The sequence below is a fragment of the Cynocephalus volans genome, chromosome 3 (assembly GCF_027409185.1).
Source record: "Cynocephalus volans isolate mCynVol1 chromosome 3, mCynVol1.pri, whole genome shotgun sequence".
NCBI lineage: Eukaryota > Metazoa > Chordata > Mammalia > Dermoptera > Cynocephalidae > Cynocephalus > Cynocephalus volans.
Window position 1 is genome coordinate 42,063,469 of NC_084462.1, and position 14,847 is coordinate 42,078,315.

Sequence of the window (14,847 nt, forward strand, 5' to 3'; positions counted from 1 at the left end):
ACCTATCACTTCCCAACCCTCCTTCCTTCCTCCCCCATATCTCTACTATCCTTAGGTTTGTTCTCTCCTTCTGAAAGTTCAATGTATTATTGTGGTCTTTTCTTTCTTTCCTTTATTCCTTCCTTCTCCCCTCTTCCCCCCGCCCCATTTCCTTCCTAGCAGCCAGTTATGAGAACATGCGGTATTTGCCTGGCTTATTTCACTTAACGTAATTTTCTCCTGACTCATTCGTGTCACTGCAAATGGCAGAATTTCATTCTTTTTTATGGCTGAGTAGTATTCCATGGTGTTTATATACATTTTCTTTATTCAGTTTTCCATCAATGGACACAAATGTCGGTTCCATATTTTTTGGCTATTGTAAAGAGAACTGCAACGAACATGGGAGTGCAGGTATCCCTTCGACATGATGATTTCCATTCCTTTGGGTATATACCCAGTAGTGGGATTGTTGGATCATATGGTAGTCCTATCTGTAGTTGTCCAAGAAACCTCCATACTGTTTTCCATGATGACTGCACCAATTTAGTCCCACCAACAGTGTAGAAGAGTTCCCCTTTCCCCGCATCCTCGCCAGCATTTGTTATTCTTGGTCTTTTTAATAATGGCCAGTCTAACTGGGGTGAAATGATATCTCAACGTGGTTTTGATTTGCATTTTTCTTATGACAAGTGATGCTGAGCATTTTTTCATGTACTTGTTGGCCATCTGTGTGCCTTCCTTTGAAAAATGTCTATTAATCTCTTTGCCCATTTTTTAACTGGATTATTTGTTTTTTTATTGTGTAGTTGTTCAAGTTCTTTGTATATTCTGGATATTATCTCTTGTCAGATGTATAGTTTCCAACTATTTTCTCCATTCCGTAGGTAGTCTTTCCACTCTGTTGATTATTTTCTTTGCTGTGCAGAAGCTCTTTAGTTTGATACAATCCCATTTATTTTCTCTTTTGTTGCTTGTGCTTTTGAGATCTTATTCATAAAGTTTTGCCCAGTCCTATTACCTGGAGTGTTTCCCCTATCTTTTCCTTTAGTAATTTCATGGTTTCAGGTTTTATATTTAAGTCTTTAATCCATTTTGAGTTGATTGTGGTATATGGTGAGAGGTATAGGTCGAGTTTTCTGTGCACATTTAACTGAGAAATTCCTATCAGGGAAAGTTACGATACTCTAAGAAACTTAAAATCTATAGTGCTTTCCAGTTGTCAAAAGTAAAACTACTTTTAGGTATGGCATTTTCCAATGGCTAAAGATGGATAAAAGACCTTTCAAAATTTTCCAAGTAGAAAGGAAGAGAAAGGGAATGAGGTAGCAGGGATGAAGAGGGAGCAAAATTTTCTGAGGATACCTTCTGTGTAGCTCTGATTCTTAGAACACAGTATTGTTTCATGATATATCTTTAACAAATTAAAAAAAAAAATTAAAACCAACAAAGATATGGGGCAGGAGGAATCCAAATGGAATAAAAACAGTAACAAATGAACACAACTTTATTATAAATGAATAACATAACCACACTGAGGAAGGCAGGGAAGAAAAGATTAATTTTTCTGTAAATCTAATATTGCAAATAAAGTTTAAAGAAAAACGCTATAAAGGTATATAAAAATGCAGAAGTATCAATTTTGTTAAAAAAAAAGCATATTTACACACTGGCAGGAAAAAATATTGGCTTCAGAGCTGTTTATTCCAATTTTTTATATATTCTATAATTTAAACACATGAATTATATAATCCATGGAATGTAGTAAATGTCATTTTTGAAAAACAAAACAAAAAAACAGGCAAAAGTGATCTATACTGTTACAAGTCAGAACAGGGTTACCCTTGTATAAGTACTGACCGGAAAGGCACGAAGGTTGGGAGGGAACTCCTGGGATACAGGTAATGTTGCCTTAAACTTATCAATGTGTATATACCTATGCTTTGTTTACTTTAATGTATTATGTTACACTTGATCTTAGCCAAAAGGCCGAGAAGCGATTTTAATGTATTACGTTATAAAAAGTTTAAAATAACTTTAACTTGACAGTAAAAATTGTAAGTAACTTTAAGGCAATGGATTGAAATACAGCAAATGTGCTCCCATCCATTCATTTGTTCACAGTGATTTTAGAAAATGACAAGCACAGGCAGAGCTCATGATTTCAAAACACTGGTGCACGTAGGGAAAGATTCAAGCATTTATTCTGCCTTTCCTATATAAACAGTTCCACTGGGTAACCAAATAGTAGATGAAGGGAAATTTCTTTTCTTAGAGATATTCCAGCTAACAAATGAAGAAATGATGAAGAACTAATAAAATTTGGACATCATCATTTAAGGGATCTAGGCAATGATCATCAACGGCTGCTAACATCATTAAAAAACAACAGAAAAAACCTGGAACCTAATACCACTATGAAGTAGTCTTGCAAAAACAAACCAAAAAACTCAAATCTGAATCTGATCCAAGGGTCGAGATCTGTGCTGTCTAATGTAGCAGCCACTAGCCACATGCGGCTACTGAGCACTTAAAATGTGTCTATTCCAAGTTAAGATGCACTATATGTATAAAATACACACGGGATGGATTTCAATGACTTAGTACAGAAAAATAATATAAAACATCTCACTTATAGTTTTGTATCATTACATTCTAAAATGGTAGCATTTTATTTTCGATGTATGCATGAAGTAAAATATTAAAATTAATTTGACCTATTTAAAAGACCTTTTTGACATGACTACTAGAAAATTTTAAATTACATAGGTGGCTCAGGTGGTATTTCTATTAGGCATAACTGCACTAGCTCCAATTATCTATTTATGGGAAATACAGAAGGCTGAGCACCATTGTAACCACCACAGGGAAGCAAGCACCAAAAAAATTGTTAAAAATTTTAAAATTTTCTATGTTAAAAATTAAGGATAATCGATCCTGTTCCTCAACCCATAAAACTGCAAGGTGGGGGTGGGGTGGAGGGAGAAGACAGAGACGGGAGATCCTTATATGTCTAAGAGACTTGAGAGACATGTCAAACAATAACAATGAGAGGACCTAATGTGGGTCCTAATTTTTTAAAAAAATTTTAAAAGGAAAGTTGATATTTAAAACAATTAGAAAACACTAAATATCTGATTTCGAATTTATTTTAAAAGTGTTATAATGGTAATACAGTTATATATTTTTTTTTAAAAAGAGTAATCTTTTGGAGCTATATACTCAAATATTAATAGATGAAAAGATGTCTGGCATTTGTTTCAAAACAACGGGAAAGGAGGACACAATGAGTGGAAGTATAGATGAAACAAGATAGGCTATAAGTTCATAACTGGACTGGGTAACAGTAACATGAGGATCCATTACACTCTTCATCTACTTTTGTATGGTTTGAAATTTTTCCATTTAAAAAAGTAAAGGTAACTTGAGGGTACTAGAAATATTGATCTAGAAAAGACCCAAACCAAGAATGCTGCTGCCATGATGCCAGCCCATTAAGCAAAATTTCCATGGGCTGGCTACTTCAGCAACTCCCTCCCCTTTCAGAAAAGAAAGAAAAAAATGCAGCTGGGCCTGGAGATGCACTAGTACCTTCTGGGAGCTTCTAGGCTGAATTTAAGATAGCCGAATATCACCATTAAGTGAAAAACAGTAAAACAGGCAACTATCATCTAGAAGGGGCATCGGATATTAATCAAATAATAGCAGACAACTAAGTACAAATTGTTATAAGTGCTTTAAAGGAAAAGTATAGGGAGCTTAAAACAGAGTTCTGACCTAGTTTCTGGGCTCTGGGTGAAGTTCTTGAGGAAAAAAATGAGGCACAGGTGCTAGGTGAATGAGCGAAGGAGGTGGGAAGCTTTCCAGATAGAGAAGACAGCATGTACAACAGTTCTGGAGTAAGAAAGGGCATCTCTCACTCATTCAAATATTTGAGAGTTTATTATGTGCTAGACACTGTGATAAATTCTGTGAATAACCAGACATAATCAGTATGACCTTTTGTTTTCATGGAGCTTACAGTCTAGAACCAGATGATCATAAAATTTCACAAGTAAATTTATAGTCACAGAATTAAATGAGTACTACAAAGAAAAGAACAGTGCTACAAGAGGAACTCAAAGAGAAAGCTGGCAGGAAGTGCAGAACCGGCTAGGAACTAAAAAGAGGAAAGCATAGTTTGAAACAGAGCAAGGAGGAGAAAGATGCAAGATGAGGCTAGAGGGGTAGGCAAGGGCTAAATAATCCACTAGGAGCTTACTGACCATATTAAAGATTTTGATCTTCTAAAGGCAATAAAAAGCTGTGATATTGTAATATATATATGTATATATATACTTATATACATATATATTGGTTTTTGTCCAGTTTCTGGCTCTCCAAGGTAGGACTCTAATCTTCCCCTGCCTTTTTGTCTTGGAGCTGGCCATAAAGAAATTCACAAGGGGTCCTGAGCCACACCCAGGAGAGCAAGGAATGCTGCTCAGAGAGGCCAAGCAGGGGCCGACCCCGTGGCGCACTTGGGAGAGTGCGGCGCTGGGAGCGCAGCAGTGCTCCCGCCCGCGGGGTTCGGATCCTATATAAGGATGGCCGGTGTGCTGCTCACTGGCTGAGCGCAGTGTGGCTGGTCACAAAAGGAGAAAAAAAAAAAAAAAAAAAGAGAGGCCAAGCAGAATCTGAGCCAACAGGCCTTGCTGGGTTTCCCCATTCAGTCTATTAGTATTAGATTGTACCCTTTTTTGTCAAATCACATTTCTACAGTTGTCCATGCTTCAATCATGCCTACATAATGAAGCTTCTATAAAAAACCCAAAAGGACAAGGTTCTGTGAACTTCCAAATGGCTGAACACATAGAGGTTCCTGAAGGGGCCACACCCCTTTCCCTATAGCTTGCCCCATGCATCTCTTCATTTGTAACATACTTTATAATATCCTTATAATAAACCAGTAAACATAAGCATTTCCCTGAGTTCTGTAAGCCACTCTAGCAAATTAATCAAACCCAAAGAGGGGGTTGTGGGAACACTGATTTAGCCAGTAGGTCAGAAGAACAGGTAAAACAACCTGGGGCTTGCAAATGGTACCTGAAAGTTGGGGGGGTGGGGGGGCGAGAGACATCTTGGGGAGTGAACCCTCAACCTGTGAGATCTGACATGCTATCTCCAGGTAGACAGTGTCAGAACTGAATTACAGGGCACCCAGTTGGTGTCTGCTACAGAGTTAATTAATTGCTTAATTAACTCTGAGAAATCCCCACACATCCAGCATCAGAAATGTGTTGTGACAGTATAGAAGAAACTAAATACCGTTTGTTTTTTCAGCCCAGAAGCTTGTAAATTTCAGGATAAGTGTGCATATGTGTTTTCTTTTGTTTTGTTTTATGGGGGTCGGGGTGGGGGGACTAATCAAATTTGAATTTTAAACAGATTATTTGGAAAAGCAGATTGTAAGAGGAAGTCAGGGGTATGATACTACTTAGGAGGCTATTATAGGAATCCAGAGAGGGAGGGAGGGAGGGAAATGGGGGGAGAAGGGGAGGGGCAGGGGGAGGGGGGATGGGGGGAGAGAGAGAATGTGAGTGTGAGTGTGAGTGAGTGTGTGTGTGTGTGTGTGTGTGTGTGTGTGTTGTGCGGGGGGAGGAAAGACTGTATCTCTTAATGCCACTGTAATAAATTTTTCAACAGAATCTCAGGAGCCCAAGGGACCTTCTCTGAAACCACAAAACATCTTACTGGATGGAAACTACTAACCTACAGGCCAACTCTTTTCTAGTAAGAAATAAATAGATAAATGCCTGTATGTACATGTATATACACACCCACAACCACAATTCCTATTTGCTGCTTCTCTGATACTAAGATGGGCTTCACTTAAAATGTTTTCAAGAGACATATCTAATACAGTAGTTTACTATGAGCTGAGCACTGTGCTCAGCTTACAGCCATCCTGAGGTGGGTACTATTTGCATTTTTACATTTGTACTTTTTTTTACAAACAAGAAAACATTTATTGAGTGGTAGACCCAGGATTCCAATTCCAGAGCCTAAACTTATACAAAAATTTAGGGTTACTCAGTGATCTTCTCAGTCCTTATTTTACATGACCTGTCTCTGTGCGTGATCTGGCCTGCTGACAGGTAGATGGTATTTAAATGGGTGTTCACTTTAAAATAACTCATTAATGTACATTTGCTTTAGGTACTTTTATACACGTGGTATTATATTTCAAAATAAAAAGGTAAAAATGAAATCAGCTGGCAAGATTTAAGTCAAGGTAATTTACATAAAAGTTTGGATTTACAACATGTTTTGAAAAACTGGAATATCTGGCCTGCTTTCCTCCATGACAACAATCAGCTGGAGCTGAGCAATAGCTACTTCCTTTAGACCAGCTTGTGCTCAATGACTGCCATAATGCCCTTTCTTCCGGGTATTATGGCATGGTTTCATGATTCATGCTACTTGTCTGGTCTAAGACTCACCCAACACCATTCAACACTTGTCTCCCTGATGCTCATTTAGGACATATGGATGTATAAGCGGATGAATTATAAAGCATGTAAGTAGATGCATGATTAGCTTTAGTAAGTAAATTTTTTTTTTTTAATTTTATTTTGTCGATATACATTGTGGCTGATTATTGCTCCCCATCACCAAAACCTCCCTCCCTTCTCCCTCCCCTCCTCCCCCCCAACAATGTCCTTTCTGTTTGCTTGTCCTATCAACTTCAAGTAATTGTGGTTGTTATATCTTCCCCCCCCCCCCCGGTTTTGTGTGTGTGTGTGTGTGTGTGTGTGTGTGTGTGTGTGTGTGTGAATTTATATATTAATTTTTAGCTCCCACCAATAAGTGAGAACATGTGGTATTTCTCTTTCTGTGCCTGACTTGTTTCACTTAATATAATTCTCTCAAGGTCCATCCATGTTGTTGCAAATGGCAGTATTTCATTCGTTTTTATAGCTGAGTAGTATTCCATTGTGTAGATGTACCACATTTTCCGTATCCACGCATCTGATGATGGACATTTGGGCTGGTTCCAACTCTTGGCTATTGTAAAGAGTGCTGCGATGAACATTGGGGAACAGGTATACCTTCGCACGGGCAACCAAAGGAAAAATAAACAAATGGGATTATATCAAACTAAAAAGCTTCTGCACAGCAAAAGAAACAATTAACAGAGTTAAAAGACAACCAACACAGTGGGAGAAAATATTTGCAAAGTATACATCTGACAAAAGATTAATATCCAGAATATATAAGGAACTCAAACAACTTTACAAGAAGAAAACAAGCAACCCAATTAAAAAATGGGCAAAAGAGCTAAGAAGGCATTTCTCTAAGGAAGATATACAAATGGCCAACAGACATATGAAAAAATGCTTAACATCACTCAGCATCCGGGAAATGCAAATCAAAACCACACTGAGATACCATCTAACCCCAGTTAGGATGGCTAAAATCCAAAAGACCCTGAACGATAAATGCTGGCGAGGTTGCGGAGAAAAAGGAACTCTCATACATTGTTGGTGGGACTGCAAAATGGTGCAGCCTCTATGGAAAATGGTATGGAGGTTCCTCAAACAATTGCAGATAGATCTACCATACGACCCAGCTATCCCACTGTTGGGAATATACCCAGAGGAATGGAAATCATCTAGCAAGTAAATTTTAACGTCAGATCTCTTACCTGTAAAATAAGAACCTAACGGAATTGTGAAGATTACATGGGATAATGTAAATAAAACATTTAGCTCAGTAACTGTCACTGGGTCAGCCTCGATACCAGGAGCTGTTATTTATTAACATATATTTCTCATATTTACAAGTAGAATGTAAATCTACTTGCCATAGCCACTGTCTTCTGATTTTATAGGCAGTAAAATATCGGTTAGTATATTTCTATTTATTTATTTATTTATTTATTTATTTATTTATTTATTTATTTATTGATTTATTTATTTTTGTCTTTTTTGAGACCAGCCGCACCGCGCTCAGCCAGTGAGTGCACCGGCCATCCCTATATAGGATCTGAACCCGCGGCGGGAGCGCTGCTGCACTCCCACCGCCGCACTCTCCCGATTACGCCACGGGGTCGGCCCAGTATATTTCTATTTAAATACCCCAACATTTATCACCGCTTTAAAAAAAAAATCAGTGAATAAGTCTTTAAAAGTTCCTCTTACATGCTACTACTGGGAAAGATGTCTTACAATTATATTTTGAAAAACCAGACTTGTTTTTACTTGTTTTTGTCAAAAGCATGTATTTCTCCTGATGGTGGCTTTTAGTAGTCTGATCAGAGTCAGGTAAGCGGATACCTACTAAAACATTCTTTAAGATGATGGATTTAAAACCTTAGTCACAAACTGTCTTCAAAATTAAAACCAACTTGACTTTTCAAGGTAAACAATTTGTAAATGCCAAAAGCAGCTTACTACAGTTCACACAATTAGTACTCCAACGACTGGCTAATATGCTTACCTTACTCTCCCCCTCAAAGAGATGTATATAATATTCTTCTCTAAAAAGCCACAAAAGCCTAATTCAAACTAATTTTCCCAAAGCCAATATGGCAGTAAATCTTCATACAATGGAATACTATGAAGTTCACACATGAATACAATGAAAAATAATGAATTTTACCCACAACATGGATCATCTTACAAACATAATCCTGAGCAAAAGAAGCCATACACCACAGAATCCACACTGGAAGATTCTGTTTGTGTAAAGTTCAAAGATAAGCAAAACGATGGTATTTACAGAATGCATAATTGGGTGGTAAAATTATAAAGAAAAGCTAGAATATGAGTACCAAAAAGACAAGATAGATGTAATATTTCGAGGAGGGAGGTTGTGACCCCAAAACGGCACATTAGGGATTGCAGCACTTTATCATCACGCACCACAGTTATTTGTTGCTGTCTACCTATACCATTAACGTGCTCCATCAGAACAGTACTGCTCTATCTCTAGCACCTACAACAATGCCTGGTACATATTAGGTATGTGATAAATTTCTATTGAATGTAAAAGTTTTAAAAATCCAAATTGTTACATATATCACAGCTTGTTAGACCCTAAATGTAACATTAACAGCTAGCATAGAATCCATTTTATATGTGTATATTCAAGGAGCTGTATGTAAATAAATTGCAATTACTTTATAATTCTTAATTTTTCTCTCCTATTGAGATATTTATACCAAACACATGCACAAAACACTTACATGATTGTATCCAGATTCAATCCAGAGAAACATAAAAAGTTAACAAGGAAAAATAAAGAAACTCTGTTACAGCAAGCCCAGGCTCTTGATATGACTCTGCCACCTCCCTCAGCCAAGAAAGCAGACCAGAATGCTGTTATTATAAGATGACTGTGAGTTTGCTCATACTTATTTTTAAGAGTAAACAATGCAAACCTTTTGGTTCTTCAAGTATGAGTTACACTTTACAACTGATCATTACAGTATAGAGTAGTTGAAAACTATAAGCTCCAGGAGGACAAGGATCCAAAACAAAATAAGCTCAACTTAATGTTGAGCTAACAAAAATAATTAGTTATCACAGGTATCCTACTGAATTTTAGAATTACATGCTGAATCAAGAGCCCTAATCCTAAATTAGGTTTAATTTGTAATATTCAGCCATCAGAAACTGTTGTACAAACCCCAAAGATACTAGTGACAATTCCAACAGAGTGGAAATTGTAAAATAACAAAAAATAAAAATAACTTCTCAATTTGGTACACTATTTTAAAAAACAAAACCAAAAACTATTTCGGCAAACAAAAAAAATTTTTTTTAAATTAAACTAGGTACATGCTAATCTTAATGTTCCTAATTACTATTCATAGAAAGTAACATTAGCTCCAGTTTTCACCTCCTTTCTGGGCATGATAAATTAGAATGATTGAGGTCATTCATCAGTCAACCCACTGCCGTTTTCTGCCAGCACAAAACATTTAGGTCATTCTGATATATGACTGGAACATGCCTACAATAGAAACTAATAAAACCTTATCTTTTGATATATCCCAAAGTAAGGGCCACCTGAGATTCAGTATTGAACACTACATATACAAGAGTCAGGGCTTTGTTGTTACATTTCAAATGGTATGTTTTAATGGTACAAAGTTTGGCAACACTGGTTTTCTCCTGATCTAAAGCAGTGCTCTGTGGTATATCCAATCACTCAGAGTCCACTTATTTTCATCCATCTTTAGGATATAAAATGAAACTCCCTACTCATGCACTCCCCACATGCTTCTTATTATTAAGAATTTATCTGTTTAAGAGGAATGGAAATAAAGCACCTGGCTAACCCATAAAGGAGCAACTTGAAGCCATCTTCCTTGCAATAAATAAATAAAGAAGCACTCTAGGTCAGAGATAGCAAAAGGCCCATTTTTATTGCTGGCTTATAGAGGAAATACTGAAACATGCCAATTTTACATTAACTTTAAAACTTGGTAAACTACCCCTAATGTCTATTTCTTTTTACAAGATTAAAAATTGTTAAACTAACAAGGTTTTTCCAAGATTGTCTTTCAAAACTGAGAGGTGCAAAGCAAGTTCTAATCAAATTATTTCGGAAATACCATCCTACACATAAACTATCTTTTAATTTTACTTAACATATGATCAAAACTTTACTAATAAAAATTAATTTTGCTAATTTCTTCAGCGACTACAACGCTCAGTCACACACGATGCTGAGTGTGTGAATGCAAATGTGTGCATATGCAGGCTGGGAATGAGCTATGACTGAGCAGTCAGGGGTGGGTGGCACTACACATGAATTTACAGCTGGACTCCTGGCCTTTCAGTAGACTGAATTTTTATCACATCAGGGCTATATCAAGAAACAGGATTACATTTCCAAACTGTTCACCAAAACTTTTTTTTTTAAAGACATGTTCCTTAGCAGCATGGCGGTCTATCTTATTTACACTGTTTTATTCTTAGAACTGTACTGAGTTTATATTTGGTCTCCAAACAGAAAAAAGATTAAAGAGCAAGTAAAAGTCAGATCCAGAACACTGTTTCCAGAATTGGGGAGGGGGAAAAAAAAAAAGTGAAACTACTGTAATTTTCCTCCTTCAAACCAAACAGGAAACAGGACTGTATCTACTGCATTATAGCCCTCAAAGCCACAGATTGGTTTCAACCTCATTATTTGTTGGTGTGGGTGACTGACCTCCTCTATTACTGATAACAATCAATAGGTAGCATAAGTCTTCCTTAAACATGAAATAAAAGTTTAATTTGCAATTTTCTAACATGAAAACACCAATACTAAAAAAAAAAAGAGAGAGAAAAGAGGTCTTTTATAACAGTGCCATACAATTTGTGCCATTATATAACTTGGGAGAAAAAGCACTGTGTAATTTGAAAAAGTAACTGTTTTATGAAGCTGTCCTAAAAGGAACTTAAGAGTTATAAAATATAGTTTAAGATTATCAGCCAACTACATAAATTAAAAGCTTTAAACATGAGTGTCTAAAATGCCAAACACGCTAACATAAAAAATTTAAAGCCTTTGTCTAAAATACTATAAAAATGTTTCCAGTGAAAAATATGTATTGCACAAACTGAGCCAGTCCAGAAAAATACTACTACAGTGAGGATCATTAAAAGTTGGCAGACACCATTATGTGAATTATTATAAAACACAGTCGGTTTTTATTTTACTTTTAAAGTGTTATGAAGCAAATATGCATTGATCAGTAACTACAAAAGTAAACTACATTGTAACAGTCACTCAAGAATCCTTATCTTTAAAGACTGATTTTGTAATTAGTTTTGTTCATAAGCATAACAATTTTCTGCAGTTCTTAACTTTCAAAAATGTTCAGCTATTAAGAAAAGCCCACTGTACCTCACTTGATATAATAAACTGATTCCTGAGAATTGTGTAAATCAATGGTGTGACAGTAAAAAAAAAAAAGGATTATGAAAATTACCATTTTCATAATAACCTACGCTGTAATTTCAGAGATAGCCACAGGGGGAAAAAAATAATTTAAAGCCTTAACGAAAACATTTAAGTACACAGCAAAATCTAATAAGCATATATAATAGCACAATCTTAAATTATATGTTATTGCTTTCTCCAAAGGGAATGAGCTTGAAAGTCCAGAAGCCATTGCAACTTCCTGCAGACACTTTCTGATTCAACCAATGAAAATGTTCCTAGTGATTCATACCATTTTCTTACATAATTAATTCTTTGGTGATGCCGAGAACCACCCTCAAATTCCTGTTTTCAACTTTCAAATAATTGTATTATATCAGGTACACTAGTAAACAAATTCTGATTGCAAATTCAGATGTATATTACGCATATATAAACCTTTTTTTCCCTTTCCTACTTCTTATGCTAGTATCACGCACATAAAAGCCCTTTCCAACACAGGTATATATATATTTAAAAGTATCCTACATTTTCTCCTAGTATTTTATTTGCTCTTTTTCAAACATTTAGATTTATTTCATTTGCATTTTTTGGCCTATGAGGCAGAAAACTAACATTTTAAAAAATGGATAACCAGGGCCGAGCCCGTGGCGCACTTGGTAGAGTGCTGCGCTGGCAGCGCGGCGACGCTCCCGCCGCGGGTTCGGATCCTATATAGGACTGGCTGAGTGCCGGTCACGAAAAAAAAAACGACCAAAAAATAAAAAAATAAAAAAATAAAAAAAATTAAAAAATAAAAAATAAAAATAAAAAATGGATAACCAACAGTTCCAGCACTATTTACTGAATAACCCATCCTTTCCCCAATAATATACAATATTATTTTCCTCATATACTCAGTTTCCCTCTTGCTGGCTAAGTGAACTTAAACAAGTTACTTTATGTTTCAATTTTTTCATCCATAAAGTTGAGATAATAGCACTCAATTCATAGGGTTACTGTGAGAATTAAACAAATTAATTGAGCACTTAGAATACCTGATAGACATTAAATGCTGATGATCACAATCACTAAAAGCCCATAAATACACAGATGTTTCTGGACTGATTCCATTGTCTATTCCTGAACTGATATAACACTTTAAATTAGATTGAGGAGTCCAGTTAGCTCATCTGGTTAGAGCTTGGTGCTGATAACACCAAGGTCCAGAGTTCGAGCTCTGTACCAGCCAGCTGCCAAACTAAATAAATTACTTTGAATTTATAACAAATTAGGTTTTCTGAGATGACCTTCTTTTTTCAAAATTTCGTGGTTATCATTCATTTATTTTATCAGATAAACTTTCTTCATCAATGTCAAGTTTTCTACAATAACACACTGGAATTCTATTTGGAATTACAATACATTTATACACCAACTCAGGGAAAACTGGTAAATTCTGTAATATTCACTCTCCCCATCCAGATAATATATTATTTCACATCATTTATTCGGATTTTATTTTATGTCCTTCATTAAGATTCAAGTAACTCACCAACATTTGCTATACTTATTCCTAGGTACAGTCTTTTTGGAGAAAGATTATATCAGAATTTTAAGTGCACATATCCTTTGCCCCAGCAATTCCATCTTCAAGAATCTGACATATAATAATAATATATAAAGCAAAGATATAAAAATATAAGGCTACTATTTGCTATCACAATAGCAAAATCCTGGAAATAAGTTATATGTCTATCAGTAAATGACAACCTAAAGTGCAGCATACTCATGGGACAGAAAACTATTCAACCATTGGAAAGAATCAAAAGCACCAGTTCAGATAAGGGTTCTACAAACTATTATACTAAAAACAAAACTGCAAGCTGCAAAATTAATGCGTGGTGTTTCTTGTTTAATCTGAGGGGTGGGGAAAACAGAAACATCATTTGTAGTATCAAGTACAGAGCCTGGCTCTTAGCAAGTATTCTAATCACCTTAAAAAAGGTGAATGTGACAAGAAAACAGATCATTAAATATTACTTTATTTCACCTACCTATACATGGCTTGCCTTGCACTACATAAGATTTCGAAATGGCCCCCATAACACAGCATTTAAAAAAATAAGCTTTCAACTCGTATTTTACTTGTAAATATTTAAGAATGCAAATGTCTCTACAATGTAATATTTAACTAGTGACGCTTTTCAATATGCCATAAAATCTCAACACCATAATTCAGAAGGAAAAGTGCTCCTTCTAAATCATCATACTAAAGCAATCTATTGGAAATTTATTGCTCTCCATACTTGAAATAACCTTTTAAAAGTGTGCCTGCCTTGCATATCAAGTACCAGAGATCACACTCCAGGAACAAAGTGACATTCTGTGTAATATGGAAACAAAGCCTTCCCTCCTAGGAAAGAAGTCCCAGAAAAAGTAAGTAATGCGAACTTATTTTAAAATCAAAGCGAAACTGTGCCTTTTATTTTAAAGCTTTAGGTCAAGTTTCACCTTTAGATTGTTCTTCGTCAATGTAAGGTAAAAGGGTAGAAATTAAATTTTTCTTAAAGAAAGAATACTATCCTTAAAAGAATGTATTATTCACTACTAAATGTAACCGCATACTTCTGCTAGCCAGAAAACAAGGTCCTGTTAGAGTTGAGAAACCAGAGACATACTATACCTGCTCCCAGATGTTATGAATAAACATTTCAAACCGAAAAATAAATACATAAAATCACTATCAGGACCTTGATACTGTTTGAATTTTTAAAGGGGGAAATTTTTACTCTTCACATTTCTATATTCCTGTAATTATTTGGCAACAGCAAGTACTATACTATAAAAATACTAAAATGTAGAAAAGGGGAAAAGAATTCTAACTGATTTTTAGGAATCTTAGCTTTTTCGTGTAATACATGTTATTTTCAAAGCACTGAAAAAATGGCATAATACGTCAAAGCGCAT

The 14,847-nt window shown here is 35.7% G+C and overlaps 1 protein-coding gene across 2 annotated transcripts in view; it reads right to left on the reverse strand.

The window, feature by feature from the left end:
• Positions 1-14,847, reverse strand: part of TJP1 (tight junction protein 1) — a 252,751-nt gene that overhangs the window by 86,821 nt on the left and 151,083 nt on the right. The gene's annotated exons all lie outside the window — the stretch shown is intronic.